The sequence below is a fragment of the Phocoena sinus genome, chromosome 12 (assembly GCF_008692025.1).
Source record: "Phocoena sinus isolate mPhoSin1 chromosome 12, mPhoSin1.pri, whole genome shotgun sequence".
NCBI lineage: Eukaryota > Metazoa > Chordata > Mammalia > Artiodactyla > Phocoenidae > Phocoena > Phocoena sinus.
The window spans coordinates 10,919,242-10,941,858 of record NC_045774.1 but is presented as its reverse complement, the minus strand read 5'-3'; positions in this window follow the sequence as shown (position 1 = coordinate 10,941,858).

Below are 22,617 nucleotides of genomic sequence, written 5' to 3'. Positions count from 1 at the left end.
GGAGTCCTACTGTTCCAGGCTCTGCCAACCTTGACCTTTCAAAAAAACTCTAAAGGGATTCCCACAAACCAGCCTGGAGTGAGCTGTTCAGAGTGGTCAACCCTTGCTCTATGGGCAACCAGAGTTTAGACACCCATAATAGTTCTGATTTCCACGTGTGGGAAGAATCAAGCCCTAAATGAATGAGCAGGAGAAACTTCTATTTGTTTTAGAATTGCTCTTAATATTCTCCATAGTAAATGTAGCCAAGTAGGCACCTCGCCCTGACTGCTCTAAGCTGCAGGTATCTTTCGGGCACTGTTAAATCACAGACGCTATGAGAATTAGAAAAATTGAGGCAAAACAAACTACTTGTTAAACTTACCATTAGGATGGGGGAATGGTTTCCTCCACTATGATGAGTCACTTTTGTGTCAGGTGTTTTTTTTAAAAAAACTGTCATGCCAAAGATAAATGAGGAAAATAAAGAGAACCCACCTCAAGCCCATAAAGGACCTACACTACTCTGGATTCTATATATAATGCACTGATATGTGGCTTTCTCTCTACGCAAATTGAGATATAGACTGCCCAGTAAGGTACTAAAAATCCCACCAAATCTAGGACTTTAGTTCTCCATTAGATCTGAATTACCTACGGTTAGGTGTGGTTGTACGTGACCGAAAATAAATAAATAAATAACAGTGGCTTAAAAGAGGTAAAAGTTCTTTTCTTCCTCATGCAAATGAAGCCCAGAGGTAAGCTGGGCAGGGCTGGTTTGACACCGATGGTCCTTTCAGCTCAAGTTTCTTACTTCTCATCCTCAGAAGCCAAGATGGCAGGGTCCATCTTCTAGGCAGCAGAATAGATAGGGATGAAGAAGCAGAGAGCAAGGGTGTGTACCAGCGTCTCTTCAGAATGTTTTCTAAAACCTGCCACGGAAACTTCTGCTTTCATGCCGTTGGCACAATCCCTGATCTGCAGTTGTGAAATATCACCACTGGTGTTTAACTCCAGGGCACTGCCTTACCCTACTGGAAACGTTACAGAAATTTTAAAAATCGGAAAAATTCTGAACTCTGAAACACATCCGGCATGAAGGTTTTTCAGAAAAGGGATTGTGGAGAAATAATTGACAAATTTCCATTTAAAAGTCTAGTGGGGAATAAAAATAATATCATTACTAACATGATCTACTACTTTACTGTTCTCAGTGTTTCCATCCCACCTTCAAAGTATGCATGGTGGTAATACATGTGAAGTCTCAAACTTCTTTCCAGACCAGCATTTCTCAAATATAGCATCCCATCCCGGATGCGTCCCTGTCATGACAGAGGGCCATCCTGACTGATTAGTTGTAGGGTGTGCCATCTATACTATGAGTGGAAGTTTTGACAATTTGATGACTAAAAGCGTATCTTCTGAAAAGGAGATTGGGGTATGGAAGCAGAATATCCCTGTGTTCCTGTAGAACTATTTAGGGATTCCCTTCAATTATATCAAAATGAAGTAAACATCTTTTCCTAGACTAGGGAGCTGAGATGTCAATGAAGACCTAAATTTTAATAATGTCAATAAAGGCCCCATGCTGTACGTGCTTTTTATTTAGAATAAAATATTTTATTTTTTGAGCATCTCAGAGAGTTCACCGAAGCAGGTCTGAGAGGCCCTCACGAGGCAGCCATTTCCAGCATCTGGTTTTAAGGGTTTTACTTAACCTACTATTTTACTATTTATTTTACTTAACCTAACCTACTATTTTCTGTAGGTTACTTCCCAACCTTCAGTTAAAGGTCCCAGAAGTATGGCTCAGCCTGAGAATTCAGCTCTGAGGGTGTGGATTACGACCAGCACAAAGAAAAAGGGCAGGATGGGGTGCTGAACCCCAGGCCAAGCTGGTCAGTGTCAACAGGGAGGTTTTCAGGAACATGAAAGCCTTCTTCAGAGAGTCCCCGGAACACCTAGGAAAGCACCTACTAAACATTAGCTGTTGTCTAGGTGATGGAGGAAAATATAAATGTACTGGGGTGTCCCTGCTGAGGTGGAAATTGGCTACACGTCTTGGTGGAATTTGATAAACCAGTTGGTAAATGGTTTACACTCACTCCTGAGTGTCTGCACAGGAGTCGATTTGCAGACAAAACAATAAAGAGAATCAGGTACGTGGTGCTTGGCCTGGCCCAACAGACCAAGGCTGACCCCTGGGCAGAAAACGTCACCCCCACTGCTACACAGAACATAGGGACCTTCCTGTGCCACGTGTGTGTGGCATGTGTGGCTATGGGCAGTGCAGACATTTGAGGGCCTCAAAGAGTCTGAGCCCCAATACGGCCCCCTACACAGCTTCACCGATTCCACAAAAGCACAGGCAGGGAGACCTGATGGGCAGCTCCCTTCCAGAGGGGGCATTTCCAAGGGCCCAAGAACGTGAAGAAGAGACTCAGTCGGGAATGCTGCGGTCCTTCATCAGCCAGTGGAATCCACACCAAGCCGCTCGCATGGCCTCATCTGAAGCCTGGCAGGGCCCAGGGACTGTTAAGTTCACCAAAGACGGAAGATTGGTCCCTAGAGGCCAGGAGCGCACAGTCCAGAAGTAGAGGAAACGTGCGAATGGTAGCAGAACCACATAAAGTGCTCAGCGAGGTAAATATAAAACACTGTGAGCATAGAGAGGGAGGCGCAATGGACAGCATGTAAGTTCGGAGATCAGAGGAGGCCGCAAGACAACATTTGAAAGTACGGAGAAACTACAAACAAAGGGATGGTGTCTCTGACGGGGGAACAGTGTGTCCCCAGGGCACAAGGTCTGACAGAGCCTAAAAGTAGCTGGAAGGAGCTCACTGTCACCAAGACCTGGGGTGGCCGTGGACCAGCTACTGAGTGGCTGTTATCGTGATCACCATCCCAGTTTAGAAAGAGAACTCCTGTAGCAGAGTAGTGGGAATACAGGAGAGAGTCCAGCAGGAGACAAGTTAGAAAACCATTTCAGGGCACAGGTAAGAGTCAAGGGCTGACCTAAGGGTGACCGCCTTCTTGTTTTAAGACACAAAATAGATAAAAAACAAGGTTCTACTGTACAGCACCTGGAACTCTAGTCAGTATCCTGTGATAAATCATAACGGAAAAACTATGAAAAATAATGTATATATATATATGTATAACAGAATCACTTTGCTGTACAGCAGAAATTAACACAACACTATAAATCAACTATACTTCAATAAAATAAAAACTTTTTTTTAAATGAAAAACAAAACTAAAGACACAAAATAGAGACCATTTCCTATAGGTTACATCCCCACACCTCCTTCTCCCAGGGAACTGCTAGGCTGCGCCATAAAAACATTTGTTTCCCTAAATTTGAAAAACATTATGTGAACGATCTGTCCTAACAATCTATCATTTTCATAAAGGTTTGGAGTCAGATGGGGCCAGGGGGCTCGCTGCTAACCCCAGTGGACAGATCTCCTTACAGATTAAGTTTTCTGTTGAAAGACCATTTAAAGAAACTGAAATTCACGATGAGGAAGAATGTTTTGCTTAACAGTTTGACGTTTCCTATGGGCCTTCCTGAGTCATTAACTGACTCATTCCACCTGCTCAATTTTATTATTAATTCAAAAAAAAAAAGCCTGATAACAATAGAGTCAAAATTATGCTACATGTTTTGATTTCTTTCCTCCTATTGCATAATTCTCTCGTTTTGCCCACATTTTGGCAGTTACTCTCGCTATCCATGCAGCAATGAGAAACATTCTTTTAAAAATATTTCCAACCCCCTCACATTCACATGAAATTGTTTCAATTCTAACTCTGTTTCAGTTCTTATATAAGATCCATTGCTGTCTAATATTAGATCATTGTATTATACATGACTAACTTCTACCGCATAGTGGGAGTTTAAACGCTTCTGATTTGAGCACTTCTCTAAAGCCAAAAAATAAAAGCATTTTTAAATGTGAATAATCAACTCTGATTTAATAATCTAATGATTTGTCAGATGTTGATTTCTTTTTTTAACTTAAAATTTGGTCACTTTGAAAAGAAACAGGTTTGCTGTAATTATTCATATGGGCATGAGTGGTTGTGCATTTATGCTATAAATCTAGAAATCCGATCATCTGATTCCTGCTCATCATTCAGTAAAACTGAAATAAGAAGCCCTAGTTGCCCTCACCTTTCCTTCAGGTGTGAACTTTGAGAGTAGCTAAGTAATCTAAAAATAATCACAAAGATGCTGAGACATTCCACCTGAGTGAATGTTTTCTCTTAGCCTTCAAAATTTGGATGGAAACTGTCTTGACACTGAACATTGACTACCACCTTGGAACCAAACGTGTGAAATAACCTTTGTCACTAATTTTGCCAAGTCCATATCAAATTGTCATGGTGAAAATAGTTTGAAAGATTATATAGAGGTTTAACGTGAACTCTGAAGTGAGATAATTCCTTTAAGAAAATGGATCTGATTTCCTTTCACATAGGTTTAGAAGAGAGATGAAGAACAGCAATGTGGAGAGCTGGGGAGAGAAGATGAGGTAGATTCTTCTTCCCCTGCTGTGTTGAGTTTGGTGTAGCTGGCAGTCCTCAGATGCTATGACTTCCTCCAGACGACGAGACTTGCCATGTGCACATGAGGGTCCTAGACCCCCGCCTGGACTCAGCTTCCTTACCCCATGAGAGTAAACAACTGCAGTTAAGCCAAATATAACAAACCTTCAAAACTGTGAGTTTCTCTTACACAGAGTCCTAGTATAAAAATTTCAACATGGCTTTGAGGCATCTTCAACATCTCTACTCCAATTGAAAAAGATTGCATTTCAGCCTTCACTTGTGGAGTGGCTGAAGCTGGAGTGGGAGGGTGAAGGCGGCAGAAAGCAAAGAGAAACTTTGCTCTAAAATCTTGGGAAAGGTAAATAAAGATGAGGAAAAGTAAACTCATACTTAGAACCACACTCTCGTGATAGCTATGAGAAAGAAAGATTAAAATGGGTACAGAACTAAAGCTTTTTCCAGCTCAAGCTGTATCTTGGGAGAATTTTAGAGTTTGGAAGGACCCAGGGGGCAGGACTAGGAAAACATCCCAAGAATGTCAGATAGGTGTTGAGTCTCTTGTAAAAGGACTGGATAGAAAAAAGCAAACATATCTTAATTATATACATTTTTGAAAAAAAAAAAAAAGCAAATCATATTACAGTGATCTCCTTGAAAAATCCTGGGAAGTGTCTAGCGGATAAGAGATGGTGAAAAGGAAATGTACGAGTTGGTATTTTTGTCACTTTATGTATGAGGACACTGAAGTTTAGAAAGGTTAGGACACAGAGTCATCCATCCACTGTATGTGTAAGATGGCATTTAGGTTCTCTTTTGTAGTGTGCTGTTTTATTCAAGTAGAAACAACAAAGATTTTCATAGATATGTGACTGACCAGGGTTCTTTAAATCCTATTTTCTGCCCAAGACCTAACATTCTCATCCTTCAACTTCTCTTCCCAGTAGAAATTCAGATCCTTAACCCAGGTCTGGGGAGGGACCACACTTCACTCAATTTTTAACCAAAAACAGCTCTATTAGAGGAGTATAATTATTAATAACTAGTTACTATTATCGTCATCTTGATCATTAAAAGAATTTCTGGAAGCAAGTAGGGCAACAATTATTATTTCCAGCATCCAGATGAGGCAACTGAAACTTCAAGGGTCTGGTGATTGCTTAAGATCATATAATTTATAGAGAATGGACCAAAGCCCAAATCATGGTTCTTTGCTTGCTTGTTTGTTTCCAGATCTCAGGTCTCTCTCCCAAATGCCTAATGGATAACTTAGAGTGCGATTTATAAAAATACAAACCTATAGTAGAGTCAGGTACCTCACTAATGAATTTCTATACATACTTAACTTCTACTGAATGTAACTCTGCTTATGTTTTTGTTTCTTTTTTTTGTATTTTTCCTCCTGCATCTATAATTGATGCCTTTGAACTTTAAGAAAGATGCTCCAGAGGGAACTATGACAAGCTTACGGGTATCAGGAAACTTTGTACAAAAGTACCTTTGGCATCTCTCCAGCCTTGAGTTTCTCTTCGAACGGGGCAATCTTTTATTGCCTATTAGGTAAAAAGACAAATGAATACATTTAGCCTTAATAGCATTCCTTTTCAACTAGAATGCCTCTTCCATTTCTCTTCTTCCCTTTGTTTTCCCGTCAGAATAAAACATTCATCTATTTATTCAGAAATGTACATTGAGTGCATTTTATATGCAAGGCACTAGAGGACAGTGAGGCGATGAAGCCAGTTGTACCAACTCTAAGTTCTAGCTTAGTCAGGAGGGCTGTGTCTAGGGGAGTCCAGCTTGTCTGGTATGAGTCCTGCTTTGTGTAATAATTAGGGCTAAGCCTCTGATAATCCTTCTATGGAAGGCTAAGACTGAAGATTTAGGGGGTATCCTTCAGCTGTGGGCAAAGGGAAAATATTTATCAAGGGAACATGAGTGGGCAACTATTATTCTACAGACAAATATGGGGGTAGATCAAAAGTGTATAGAGTTTAAACCAGACAAAGCATAAAGAAGAAATATCAGACAAGTGAGAGAACAGAGTCTGAGGACCAGTCTGTCCAAGCCGGTGTCTTGGTGACCAGCAGCCTCCAGGTGGCCAGGAGCAGCCCAAGTGTAAGCAAGCAGATGCTGGAATCACAGACCCTGGAAGATTCCACAAACTTTTGTGACAAGACTGCAATCAGTGAGGACCTGAATGTCAGTTACTGCGATGCTTTGGGTCCTGCAGCCTCCAGGGCCTGCCTTGCATGATGGATGAGCTGAGGTCGAGCCTTGCTGCTCTTAGGGGAACCATCTGGGATCAGACAAAACTGTTTGGGAATAGTGTTGACCCAAACAGAGGCCTTCTTAGCTAATGCAAGAATTCTGTAATAAAGAGAGTTCAAGGGAGGGAATGATTGGTGCTTTGGACCATAAAACCAAGGTTATTATTTCTCAAGAAGTAGAATACCTTTCCTGCCTGTTCTCCATTCATTGCCCTCATGTCGGCCCAGATGGGGAACACCGGCTCCTTCTCTGGATTCCCCGAAGACTCAGAGATACGGAAATAGTAACATGCTGAAGTAACAAATTAAAATTAAATGTTAGACATTCCTTGGCTTTTTAATTTCTTCTGGTCATCAACAGTAATAGAAATTTCTCACTGGCTAAGTATGTCCTCAGACTTCCAGAAGGCTCTCTCATTCTCACCCTTCCTCCTCCCCACCCCCCCTTTTATGTCTCACCCCCTACACAAAGGCAAGTTCATTTCTCATGAAGAGGACTTCTGCTATCTCTTGGGTTCACTGTTTCTTTCCAGTCCAATCTCCTGAGCATTCAAATGTTGTAGCAAATGTTCAACCAAGATACTTCATTTAAATAAAAGGATATCTCGTCTAAGAATAAGTTATGCTTCTCCCTTTTTGAGCTAAAGTTGGTTTTAATAGCATTCTTTTTCCTTTCCTATTACAAACATTTGTCTATCCACCCACTTAAGAATTGCAAAACAAGCCTAGAACACAAGAGAGATAAGATGGAAATGTAAATATATACATACATACACACACACATATATGCACATGATACATATGTAATTAGCTATAAAGAAGGAAGCGTGATTGTTTGGTTCTGTGGTGTGGTTCCTGGGTCAGAAGAGGACCAGAATCAAGACCTACTATATCCGGAATTTAATACATGGAAATTGAGGTCATTGTCTTATTTGCCTGTGACCAGGACTCCTTAATCGAAGGCAACTCTGAATCTATGGGTGGATGCCAACAAGGAAGCTGGCGTTGAATAAGTGTAGGATTGAGTATCCAGGCTGACTCTGAGTTTGGGGCCAACTCCATGCTTGCAGTAAAACAGGAGAATTAGAAAAACATAATTAATTTGAAATAAAGTGTAATGGTACTGGTTAAATAAGATCCTCTTTTGCCAGCCAGCCCTCAGCAGAACACTCTTGGATTCAATTACAATAAGTAACTGATGTAAAGCAGACATGATTTAAAACATTTATCACTGAGGATATATATATATATATATTTGAAATATGTCTCCTTTAATCATATATGCAATCTTAAATACACACATGTCAGAAATCCCATATAAAGGGAAATTCCTAATCAATATGGATTACTATACATTTTAAAGTCATAGTGCAATTTGATAAACTTGCAAATTAATTTAGCAGCAGTCATTTTAGAAAAGTGAGTGATAAGTGGGTAATTTTATTTACTAAAGCTTAAATAAAGCAGATACTAATGAATTCATTAAGGGGTAAATCATCTTCTATTCAATAAGTTTATAGTGAGTATGTAGGACAAAACACCACCAAGCATAGTAGACATTAAAATAATGGTATTTAATTAAAATAAGAAGTTATACATCCTAGGTCTCTTCTCTAACAAACTTATAATTATCTTAATAAAACAAGCATATGTATTTTTAAATTTTTACCTAATTTTAGCTATGAAATTTGAAAATGTGGGCGTTATGAACAAAAGTTAAATTATTGCAGCCGTATCAACTCAGGAAACTTTAAATATTGGGTTATGCAACTAATTCAATCTAACTTCCTTCTCATGGGTTTTTAACAACTGTGAAAGAAAGATAAGGTGTCCTGTCTTGCAGTTTAAATTAAAATAACTAAAGGCCATTTAAAATAAAATTTTAAATGATAAGCTTGATGATAACATTGGAGGGATTCTGCTACAATTTCTGATAGCAGTCTGTATCACACAAGAAGCCATCAAGATATAACAAAAATTATAGTCTTTTAGAAATTTCTCTTCCAAAAAAAATCCAAAGCAAGAAAAAAGATATATGCACACATATTCATTGCAGTACTAAAGCAAAAGAAAAAAATGGAAACAATCTAAGTCTTAAATATGAAAACGGTTAAATTATGTATCTTTTAGTTGTTGAAATTTTATGAGGTAGATTAAATAATAACCAAAGTTTTTATGATAGTATGGAGAAATCCTTGCAGTATAACAAGAACTGTAAGATTACTTCTAAGCTACTGTTATAACTATTATGGATGAGAAATGGAAAAGCAGGTTAGAAGAGAAAATATAAGTACTATAAAAAGTCTGTCATGAAAACTGCTCTGCCCTGATCCCAGGTCCTTCAAGTGGGGTATTATCTGCTTCTTATTATGGGAGAAGCATCTGCTGGTAGAGTAGATGCTGTTTGAAGGAGGAAGTAAAAGAATTAGGCACATGTGTTAGAGAAAAAAAGAAAGAAATTGCACGGGGAAAATATTTTTCTTGATTTATTCTCAATTAGAACATAGGACATAATACGGGCTAAGCAGATATGAATATTGCTATGAGTTGTTCACTCCAGTGTTCATTGCAGCACTATTTACAATAGCCAAGACATGAAAACAACCTAAATGTCTATTGGCAGATGAATGGAAAAAGAAGACGTGGTATATACATGTTTGTGTGTCTACACACACACACACGTGCACACACACACAATGGAATACTATTCAGCCATAAAAAAGAATAAAATAATACAATTTGTAGCAACATGGATGGACCTAGAGATTATCATACTAAGCGAAGTAAGTCAGAAAGAGAAAGACAAATACCATATAATATCACTTATATGTGGAATCTAAAATATGACACAAATGAACTTATTTATGAAACAGAAACAGGCTCACAGACATAGAGAACAGACTTGTGGTTGCCAAGCAGAGGGGGGCGGGGGAGGGATGAATTGGGAGTTTGAAATTAGTAGATGCAAACTACTATATATAGAATAGATAAACGACAAGGTCCTACTGTATAGCACCAGTAACTATATTCAATATCCTGTGATAAACCATAATGGAAAATAATATGAAAAAGAATGTACATATAAATGTATAACTGAATCACTTTACTGTACAGCAGAAATTAACACAATATTGTATAAATCAACTATACTTCAATAAACTAAATTAAAAAAAAATATTGATATGAGTTGAATTGTATCCACCCAAAAGATATGATCAAGTCCTAATCCCCAGTCCCTGTGAATGCGATTATTTGGAAATAGAGTCTTTGCAGATGTAACCAAGTTAAGATGAGGTCATATTAGATGAGGGTGGACCTTAATCCAATGACTGGTGTCCTTATAAGAAGAGGAAAATTTGGACACACACACAGGGAGGACACCATGTGATGATGGAGGCAGACGTTGCAGGGATGCATCTAGAAGCCAAGGAACACCAAGGATTGCTGGCAGCCACCAGAACCTGGAAGAGGCAAGGATGGATTCTTCCCTGGAGTCTTCAGAGGGAGTAGGGCCCTGCCCACACCTTGACTTTAGTCTTCTAGCCTCCAAGGTCTGTGAAAGAATAAATTTCTGTTCTTTTAAACCACCCAGTTTGTGGTATTTTATTACAGTAGAGCTAGGAAACTAAGCAAGACAATTAATATCCAGGCATAATCTATTCTACAATATTACTTCCTGACTATTAACACTTCTGAGGCAAGAAATTCAAATATCGTTCTTTATGTATGATGAGAATTGTCCTCGCAAAACTCTTTGAAAGTTAAGGGGCATTTTGGAACTGTACTAGCAGCAGGTCCCACCCTTAAGAGTGCTGACTAGGGAGTGAAAAGACTTGGGTCCCAAGACCCAAGTCATCCACCAGCTGATGACTTTCCACACATTCCACCCTCTCAGTGCTTGTTCCTTGCTTTGTAAAATAGTGATAATAATGGTCTCATTGGGCTATTGTGAGAACTACATTAGCTAATAAATGTAAAGCAATTAGAACAGTAGCTGGCCCATTATAAGCATTCAATAAATGTTAGCTATAATTATCATGTCTGACTAAACATTTTGGTTCCATTCCCATTTTAGAATTACAAAAATTTCACAGGCATATTTTTAGAATGCATACATCAATTTGTAAATTACTTATATATCACCATATCAACACTTCTTTCCCAGCTCCAAGTAATTCTAACCCAAATTGACTTCAGTAACCTCAGGAGCCCTGCTCCTAGGACCACCAGAAAAAGGAATGGGCAGGAAAAGGGAAGAAAAGGAATAAAAAGAAAAGATTGCTGGTTGGAGCTCCTGTGGAATTGAAATTCTATGAAGCAGCACCAGGAAGGATCAAAGGGAATGAGGAGTTTGGACGAGGTTGTTTGACAAGCAGCATCCTCCACTGCCAACGTAGGAAACGTGACGTTGGTCTTCGTTCTTCTCATGCGGATCCACAGTCGAGTGAGAATTCCTCAGAAATCTGTGTCACCCTCTGTCCATAGTTTTGTACTCACTATGGCGCTCTCTGTGTGACCGTGCTTTCGAGAACCATCAGGGCAGCTCTAGCAGCATCGTTCAAGTGGAGCGGTGAGCTGTCTTGAGGGTAATTCAGCAAAAAGGTGGCAGATTTGTCAAGCCCACCCCTCTGTTTGCATGGCGCTTACCAGCATCTGCTGACTGGTGTCACCATCCTGTTCCTCACAGCTTCCCAGATATCTTAAATATGTATTATCCCCATAACCACTTGGCTCATCTCTCTGGTAATTCGGCTGCAATTCCCAAGGCCTCTTTCTTTTATCTTACCTAATAGGATAACATGAGACTGGGCCTCCAGCTAAGAAAAGGCCGGAGGTGAATAGCTCTCACAATGGGGAGCGTAGCACAAGCCAGTGTCAGAGATTTTGAAAGAAGTGCTCCTATTTCTGAAGGCCAAATCCCAAACTTACTCCTGTTGAGAAGCTAATTAGCTATTTAAATGTCCCTGACTAATCTTCTAGGCTTTCTTTTACAAATTAAGTATAAAATAAGATTGCCCTGATAACTTGTATACCGTGTAATTAAAAAAAAAAGTGCAACTATTGCAACTTGCAATAGTATCCAAATGTAATCCGAATGGATTGTAATCTTAGTATAATCCGAGTCCCATGTACCTACAATTCAAGGCTCACAGTCACCCAAGGAATAAATCCAGGAGGGAAGCAAGCTTGACAGATACCTGTGTTGTCAACAGAAACAAGAAAAGGGGTTTTGTAGAGCAAAGGGAGAAATGGCAACTCATATTGTGAATGGTGTCGGTGCTGACACGTAGCTGGCACCTGAAAGAAATAGCTTTTATTGGATGTCAGCTTAAGAAGAAGAAAAGAAAGGAAACCAGGGGAAAAATTAGCTGAATGAGTACAAGGGAAAAGATCAATAACTCCCTCTGATGTTTTTTTGGCAAATTGGCCAAGAAAGGGCTGAAGTCTTTACTGGCTGACAATTCTGGCATCTTTCCCAAATAGAAATGTTGCAGCCAGAAAATGCACTTAGCGAATTTAGTGAGACAATTAGTTTGGGAATATGTATGAAAAGGCAGAGCACAGACTGATAAAATGACTGTCATCTAAGCGCTTGGGTCCACCCTGATGTTGTACGTTGGTAACTGGCTGATGTCACCTGGTTGGTGAGGGTACAGGGATCCTTAATGCCCAGGTTGTGTGCTTGGCATCCAGCATAGGTGGTGTGACCAACTAATTTACCACCCAAATCCAGAGGGGGTGCTATGAATAATCACGCTGGGCCCTAGGCACAAACCCAGACTGTCCCAGGCAACCCAGGGCATATCGACACCCGACCACGGACACTTAACTCTCCCAGAAATCCGCTGTCATAGACTAGGATCCTTGACCGGGTAGCTGCTTTGATACCATGAGCCTTTACTCACAAGAAGCCATAGGCAAAAGGGGCAGATTAACTGGAGTTCAGCTTGTCACTGGTACCGGAAACATGACCTCCAAATCACTTGCCGTCTGCCATCAGGACAGCAGTCCTAAAGTGTGGTTTTTATACTTTTCCTTTTCCTCTGGTCAAGGAGATTTTCAACCCAGAGTTTTCATTCTGGATTAAATAGGGACAGGTGGGCATCCTTGTTATTAATTAAAATCTAAACATAATTGAACAAAAACAACACAGCAGTGTGTATTTCCTTGAAGCTGTGGCATCCAATAACCTAAAAAGAAGGGAGACAACCAAGTAGGGTCACAAAGTTCTAGTTTGCTTCCAAATGCAGGAATTCAGTCCGTTTTAGCATACCATTTTCATTAGTTCAATTTCCATGGTTTTCAGCTTTGCAAAACTACTTTTTATTGCCATAGAAATGGAAGTTTTCCTCTCCCTCATATCGATCTTTTGCTCCCACCCCAAGCCACCCAGGTAGTTCAGTTTTGAATTGTAATAGATGTACATTTGTTTTTATTAAATTTTGGTATCAAGTCGTGAAAATAAAACAGAGAAGAAGAGACACTTGTGGAATTTCACTCACAGTCTGGAATATGAAAAATAGTCATTTAGCCGCTGGGTCCTTCTGACTAAAACTTAATTCACCCTGAGTGCTGTCCCACAGAGGCTGAGAATTCTAACATCTTATGATACGGCTTCCAGGGAATCATAGTGGGTTATATTAAGTACCGCTAGAGTAACATGTGTAATATGCTTTACTTTCAAAGTGTTATCCCAAATAGGTGCCCATTTATCTTTACAAGAATTTTGTGAGGGGTCATAGAGAAAGTGCATTTGCCACCAGTTAGCAGATTATCATTATCCATTATAAGAAACAAAATCATATAGTCGTGTTTTTTATATATTCCTCAGCTGGTATTCAACCCAAAAATGTCACTCATATTTAGAACTCAAATATGAGAGTACTTGCAACTGTTATATGTTGTACCTTACCGAATTTAAAACCTTAAAATTTCCAAAAAACATTTTCATAATTATATTACATCAACCACATTTAAAGAAAAACAATATGAACTCAAATGCGTATGTGATTAGGAGATTCACTTTATGAAAACTTTAAGTCACTCCCAGTGTATGGTCCCACATCACCAGCATAAGGGCCGCACCAGAAATTTTGATATAAATTATTAGAATAATGATAAACATTTTCAAAAATACTTGCCAAAGAGATTGCCATCATATAATGAGTTGTCCAAATCAGAAAACAGAATGTCAGGACAAGAGGGGTAAGCCAGGACCACAAAGCACAAACTAGGACTGCCCAGCTGCCACACTGGAATGTATTATCCCTCTAGCTGAAGTCCAAAGCAGATTGGAGGAGAGATTTGTAAAGACCATGTAGACACAGTGCAGATTTTAATAGGAGATGTTATGAAAGTTCTTATCTAACCATGACTTAACAAAAGGGGAACACGGGTCTCTTTGGGTGATAAGTGATTTATGGTAAAAGAAGTTAAAAGAATGAAAAGAGTATTTTGCACATTTCTGCTAATTAAAAAAACAGTTGGAAGAGGGAGTTGGGAGAAATAAACTATCTTTCCTTTGGGCTAAAGCCAAGGACAACCTCAAAGGAGATCGTCTTCAGAGACGGAAGAACTACTTCAGGAATGCAACCAGCCCGTGTGACACGTGATGCGGTGGGCGGAGGTTTCTAATTCAAGAGGCTTGCTGAATTGGGGAGGGGGGAGGTGCTGAGGCTAGGCCCTTTGTTTCTCATTTTTGTGTGTGGGCTCTGTGTGCTTTGAAGTTCTAGCCAGCAAAGCAGAGAAAAACTTGCACCGGTGTTTTTAGTTTGACTGCGAGCTGTTACTTAGGGAATGCCGCCCGCATATACGCACTGCACGCTGATGCTGCAGGTTTAACAGAGCCTGTAATAATCATCTAACTGCGTCTCTGAAACGAACGCACAGACTTAGGATCTTGCAAGGTAACTCACGAAGCCATCATTAGTGTACAGCTACACAATTCCTGAATACAGCTAGAAAGACTATTCTGTTGCCACTTATCTGAAGAGGTTAAAACCATCCAGCACACTGCCTATTAAAACGTAAAAGCAGCACTGAGTCCTTTCATTTCACTCTAATTCCTGGCACTGGCTTCCTGATCCTGTAGGGGCATTCTCGTTAGGACTTGTTGCTTCCCCATTCAATATCATTCGCGGCAAACCGTTTGGCCAACAGTTATGCCCTGTTCTTTTGTTCTTGAAGGAAACATCTGTTCTTTTGTCAGGGAGCACATGCCAAAAACTCTGCAATTATAAGCAGAGGGCTCTTCAGGGAGTAGTCAATGCATCATACAGCCTGGAGCACAGACCTTGAAAACTTCCTGCACTCCTGTCCCTGCAGCACCCTGGATGTTAGAGAATTGCTAGCTGGTCATAGTGAGATCCCCACCTGTAGGCCCCCCAACTATCCGGGCTGGAGGAGGGAGGAAGACAAATGGGAGGTGTGGTGGTGGAGCAGAAAGTGGGGGTAATAATTGATGAGGCTGCATTAAAAACATACACTCACTTGACAAGAGTGTGTAAGCCACCCACTGGGATCTGAATCCCCTAAGCATGTGCTGTGCTGTCCCAGCATCCTGTATCATACGGCTAAAGGAAGAAATTAGCTGGAGAAAAGAACACACTGAGAGGCATGCAGAAAGTGACTGAAGGAACCACGTAGGAGTCCTTGAGCTCTGACCTTCTAGTTCAGTCAAGGTGCAATGCCTCTCTCCTGTCCTCGGCTTTCAAGGCCCCACAGGCAAGCTGAGGAGACTTGCTTCCTGATTCTGAATTCAGGTTCCACCCACTGCAGCTCTCTGACCCTAGAGGAGTTACAAGCTCTCTGAGCCTGTTTCTCTATCTGTAAAAGGGAAGCAGTGGTGGTACGTGTGGCACAGATTTGCTATTAGCGTATGTAAAATCAGTAATCTAAGTTTCTATCTTCAGAAAGCAGAAAAAGTAAATTAAACCCAGAAAAAGCAGAAGCGAAGATTGGAGTAAAAATCAATTAAGTAGAAAAAAACATAGAGACAAAGTTGGTTCTTTGAAAATACTGATAAAATTGATAGTCTCTTGCTATACTTAAAAAAACAAAAACAAAAACAAAACAGAGAGAAGTATAAATTACCAAAATCAGGAATTAAAGAAGAGATAGCACTAAAATTCTTTCAGACATTAGAAGGTTAAAAAGTAAATATCATGGACACTACTATGCCAATAAATTTGATAAGTTAAATGCAATTAAAGATTTTCTAAAAAACACAATGTAAGAAGATTGACTGTAGAAGAAATATAAAATTTAAGTAGCCCTAGATCTATTAAAGAAATTAAATTCACAATCAAAACATTTTCACAAAGAAAACTTCAGGCCCAGTTGGTTATTTGCTCTCACCATGATGTAATGTTGTGCTGAAGTTCTTATATGGTGCAATAAGGCTAGCAATAGAAATAAAAGGCATAAAATTTGAAAGTAAAAAATTAAGGCAATTGTCTGCACAGAAAATTCTAAGGAATCTATAAAAAGAGCTACAAAAATTAAGTGACTATAATAAGGTCATGGGTCAGGTCAATACACAAAATCAAATGTATACTAGAAATGTGATATATACCAGCAGTAAACAATTAGAATTGAAAATTTAAAAAACAATAAAATTCATGGTGGCATCAAAAACAAAACCAAAAAAAAATGTACTCAAGGATAAATTTAACCAAATTTGTGAAAGACCTATGCACTGAAAACTACAAAACATTGCTGAGAGAAATAAAGGACATAAATAAATGGAACAATATATCATCTTCATGAACTGGAATACACAGTATTAAGATAAGCATTCTCCCCAAATTGATCTCAGCTTCAAGACAATCTTGACAAAAATCCCCTCGGGTTCTTTTACAAAAATTAACAAGCTACTCTAAAAATGTATGTGGATATGCAAAGAACATAGAATAGAGCCAAAACAATTTTGGAAAAGAATAAAATAAGAGGTCTTTAACTACCTGAGTTCAAAACTTCTAAATACATGGAAACCAAGACATTGTGTCTTCAGTGTAAGGATAGACATAGAATAATGAAACAGGATTCCAGAAATAGATCTAAACTCTTAAGTTCAATTAGTTCTTGACAAAGGCATGGATGCATTTCAGTAAAGAAAGTATAGATTTTTCAACAAATGGCGCTGAACAACTGGACATTGGTATGGAAACAAAAGAACCTCAAGCCCTGTCTCACACCATTCACAAAAATCTATTTGAAATGTATTAAAGACTCAACATGGAAGCTAAAAGCATAAAACTTCTAGAACAATACACAGGAGAAAAATCTTTACAATCTTGGCATAGGCAAAGAGTTCTTATGGCACAAAAGAAATTAAACATTAAAGGAAAAACCAACAACTACACTTGATCAAAATGAAAACCTCTGCTCTTCAAAAGATGCCACTAAGAGAATGAAAACGTAGTCCACAGTCTAGGAGAAAGAGATAGATGATAGGTGGATGGATGGATAGATAGATAGATAGATAGTTAGGTAGGTAGATAGATGATGGATACAGATAGATAAGATACTCTTTTGTGTATATCTTCTTTTTTTAAAAAACATATCCCCATCATTGCTCAATAACAAGGTCTTGAAAATTATTCCCCATTTTAAAAACATAATCATAAGACCAAGATAAAGATTCTCTGGCCATACTCCAGATAAAAGCAGAGAGGACACTGAGAATGGAAAGGTCTATATGGACTAGTATCCCTGCAGGGTTATGGTAGAGCCAGAGAAGTTCAGTTGGCCGAACCTCTGAGACAACTCCCAGAGAGGGCACTCAAATGAGGAGGCTGAAGATTCACCCTAGACACTGAAGTTTAAAGGACAAAAGTATTTTAAATCTTAATTTTTTGTTTTGCTTTATTTCCAGCTTTATTTAGGTATAATTTATATACAATAAAATCCACCCATTTTGAGAGTACAGTTTTATGAGTTTTGAACAACGGTGAAAGTATCAACATAGAGAACATTTCCATCATCTTCCCACCTCCAGTCCCAAGTACCACTAATCTACTTTTAATTGCAATATTTTAGATTTATTTTTTAAGAATTTCGTATAAATGGAAGAGTACAGTATGTATTACCTTGTGTTTGGTTTCTTTTGTTTAGCATAATGTTTTTGAAATTTTTCATTTCTGTGTTTGTGAGATATGCCACAATTTGTTTGATGGGCATTTGGGGTATTTCAAGTTTGAGCTCTTATGAATAAAACAGAAGTTTTCATTTCACTTGGGTGAAAACCTAGGAATGGAATTTCTGGTTCGTATGGTAAGGAAATGTTTCATCTTGTAAGAAATGGCCAAACGTTTTCCCGAAGTCGTTGTAGCATTTTACATTCCCACCAGAAAAGTGTGAGAGACCCAGTTGCTCCACATTCTTGGTATTGTCCATGGTTTTAATTTCAGCCATTCTAGTGGGAGAAATGGTATATCATCATGACTTTAATTTGCATTTCCCAAATGGCTAATGATAACTGAGCATAATTCCATGTGATTATTGGCCATTCAGATTTCTTTTGTAGAGTTTCAATTCAAAACTTTTGTCCATTTTGAAATTGTATTGTTTGTGTTTTTATTATTGAGTTGTAAGATTTCTTTGTGTGTTCTAGATATTTGTTCTCTGTAAGCTATATGCATTGTGAATATGTTTCCCAGAGACCAGACGATATATCTTCTTTGTGTCTCCCATAATTCTTGCCCCTCTTATCTATGTTAGAGGGGCAATAATATAGATATAGATAAGCCAATAAATTGAGGACCAACTAGGGATTAGCTCCAGTCAGAGAAATGGAATAAGAAGTCAAGACCCACGCCCTCCAGGAGCAAAGAACTCACGTATTAAAATATAGCAAGGCATTCTCTGATTGGCAGGCAAAAGCATAGCGGGACAGTGTACCATGTAGCATAATCAGACCATAGTCAGCTTTGCTAAAAAAAAATTCTGTCTAGCGTTTACCTGATTTGGTCCACCATTAGTAGCAGAATTCAGACATTATACATAATAATTGAAATGGTTCTGATAATCAGGCATTTAAAATTTTTTTATTACCTTTTTTGAGTGCTCAGCATTGATCTGAGCATTTGAAAGATATGAGCTCATTTAACACAATGACCGTATGATGCAGGTGTGATCTCAAGAACGGCAGCATCAGCATGATCTGGGAACTGGTTACAAATGCAAATTCTCTGGTCCCACCCCAGATGGACAGAATCAGAAACTCTGGGGGCGGGTCAGAGCACTCAGATTTACCAGGGGCCATCCAAATGATTGTGATAAGATTAAAATTTGAGACACACTGGTCAAAACTATCTTCTTCTTGCTTAAGAGCTGTGGTCTCTCTTATCTATCAGACTTTATCAGACTTCAGTCTTTCAGCACTGAGCCTTTCACTTTCGATTAGCAGCAAACGCTTCCTTTTTAAAAATTCTACCAAAGCTGGTCATGGCCGGTGATGCCGCAGCTAGTGAAGCTGTGCTCACTGTGGCTGTACTGATGTTCTCTTTGGCACCTGCGTTCTTATCAGCATAGCAGATTTTCTTTCTCTCTCTCTCTCTTTTTTTTTTTTCCACAATGGACAAAGAAGGGTTTCAAAGACCCTCTGGCAGGATATTCCACCTGCTTAGACGAACAACCAAAAGTAAGTCTATTGTTATGCAGAAACAAGAATGCCATGTTACTTTCCATGTAACCTCTTTGAATATCTTCCTCGTAAAATGCCTCAAGTAGTCCAGTCACTTGGGGCCACAATAGCTCTTCAGCAGAGGCTGGGTTGGTAAGAGTTGGGTAGAGAAGGAGGAACAAGCAACGCAAACAATGAATGCAAGGTTTTGTTTTTAATAGTAAAATATTTCAGTTCTACCCCTCTGAGCATCAAGTGGGAAATGATCCTTGCGTTGGAACAGAAAAAACAGCTCCACATCAATAAAACAAGAACACACATCACCTTGCACCAGTGTGAACCTCGGCAGTACATCATGGCTACAGGATCCACAGAAAGCACAGAAATGAGGATGGGGTGGGGGGGAGGGATCCAACCACCAGCCCAGAGACTGCAGGGCTCAACATACACAGCTGTCCTGCATCGAGAAATGAATAGCTTTGAGCAGAAGATAATCAAGTTGTAGAGGTGAGTTAAGAGAAGGAAAGACGGTGTGATTAAAGTTACCCTGTCAAGGAGCTGGAGGAGATGTTCAATATCTTCTAGTGCAACTTCCTGAACTTACAGAAGGAGATCAGGTCCTTCTGGTTGGGAACAAGTAATTTTCAAACCAAGGTGAGCTGCTCATTAGGGGCGGAGCTGTGGACTCAGACCTTGGTCTCTTGGCTTCAATTTGTTTTGAGTGGTTGAAGTCCCTATTTTTCTGAAAAGTGCAAATGATGGAACTTCAGACAAGGGGAGATCATTATGGACTAGAGGTCCTAAGAACGATTCAATTAGAAAAGTGAGGCTTAACTCAGGCTCTAAGTGGTATGCATATCAGAGCAGGTGTGAGGACCTGGTTTCACAAGATGCCCTGAAGACCTCATGGAGCACGGACACTATATCTGCAGCCCTGGGAACAAGCCTGTAACAGGCTCTCTCCTAAAAAGGAATGTGCTGAATTTTCACTTGGCGAGACATCTCCAATGGTCACAAACTCTACTTTGTGGTCAGCCTAACAAGAAGGCACATGTCACAAACACAACTCCAATGCTTTTCCCCACAAGTCACACTCGCCCCTGAGTGAAAACAGGACCTTAGCGGTGTCTTCTAAGAGAGTTTTTCAAAGCAAGCTCGCACAAAAGAAAAGTGTCATTTTGAAGCTCCTAAAGGATGTTTCAGTTCAGAGTTGTTTCATATAGTTCTTTAAAAATTTATAATTAGGGTTTCTGCCCCTATTTGCATTCTAAAAAGATGGTCCTTTTTAACATTATCTGCTACTGCTCCCCCAACTCAAAAATAAAACAAAATGAAAAGAACAGTTAACTTCAACATGTTTCAATTATGCCCAGATAAAGGGAAATAAGAATAAAAAGCAGTAAGTCTTTGTTTCAGCCTGTGAAAATCCATCTCATTATATTCCTGGGTCCTAATTTAAAGAATAACAGACGCGGCTGGAGTCCAATGAATGTTAATCCTGCTATTGTTAACATCATGGATGGTGTGGGGCTTTTTCCTTCCCAGGCACCACCTTTTGGAACAAAGGAAAGAAGTGACTGGGGCCAGCTGCTCTTTCTCAGGTGACCTCAGGGAACACACGTGCCATGAACCTAACTGGCCACTGGGTGTAACTGTGCTCCACACAAAAGGAAGCGGAGCGGCTCTCAGGGGCTTTCCCCAGCAGAGTTCAGACACACGCGTGCACACGCACGCACACACACATACGGACACACCCACGAAGCCTCCCCCCTCAGAAGGGAAAGTTTAAACAGTCAGCTCATGCTTGTGTTTAACTTTCAAATAGGTCAGCTTTATTCATTTTCCTTTTACCCCCAAAAGAATATCTAATCTATCTATCAGGTCTCAGTTAAAGGATGAGAAGCACACCAGGTTTGTATTCCCAGCAACACACATCAAAAGAAATCACCCTCTACCTGAACTTGTTAAAAATGAAAAGAAAAAAAAAAATGAGTGAGTCCTCAGAAACACTGGCTGGGCCCAAACACCCCCTGCAGCAAAATCTGTCCATCCCCCAGCTCGTGGTAACTGTGTCTGGACTGTAGACAGTACTCCCAGGTTTCTTGACTAGCAGAGCCACATGTGTTTGGTGTAGTGAATTAGACCCACATCCACTGCAATTTTAAAGAAAACTGATTCAGCGTGATATGCACTTGGGTCCAAGTGACATAGAAGACAGCTATGCTCCATGGCATCTCCTGGTATTATTGGCAGATTAGGCTTTTTCTTTCTTCTTCACAGAACACTCTTTAAGTGGTAGAGCAACAGAGAGAGGGATAAAATCCAGTACTGCAAAGAAACAAGAAAAGTTAAACACTCACATTGTTTTTGTTTTTTTAATTTTAGTTACTTTTGGCTGTGTTGGATCTTTGTTACTGCACGCGGGCTTTCTCTAGTTGTGGCGAGCAGGGGCTACTCTTCGTTGCGGTGCGCGGGCTTCTCATTGCGGTGGCTTCCCTCGTTGCGGAGCACGGGCTGTAGGTGCACAGGCTTCGGTAGTTGTGGCTCATGGGCCCTAGAGCACAGGCTCAGTAGTTGTGGTGCACGGGCTTAGTTGCTCCGCGGCATGTGGGATCTTCCCAGACCAGGGCTCAAACCCATGTCCCCTGCATTGGCAGGTGGATTCTTAACCACTGCACCACCAGGGAAGTCCCCACTCACACTGTTTTTAACTCAACCTTCTAACTACCTCCACTCGCAGTCTCAAAACAGACACACACAAACACACACACACACTCCACAGAGGATGGAGCCTATTTTCTTAAATAGTGACCTACAGTTTAAATTGTGTCATTCTCTTTGAGCCTACATAAAGGGGTATTCATTTGATCTATATCATTTTTTCCCCAAAGGTCCAAGGTGCTTTCACAAGGCTATATTAAAGAGTGGGAACAAACACATTTTGTCTCCATGAAGAAGCAGAGTCCAACATTGCCCTTAGGAGCACATCCCATTTTTCTAGCATCTTATTTCAAAGGAATCCTTAATGTGTATGTGCAACGTTCAGAAGATATTTGTTGATCGCTAACGCTGTGTCTGAAAATCAGTTGGAAGAGGTTTTGCCGAGCTTTTGCCGATTTACCGAGATCAGCTAAGCGCCTGGAGTTCCTCCATGTTCCTTGATTGAGGACATTTTTTTTTTAATAGAAATGT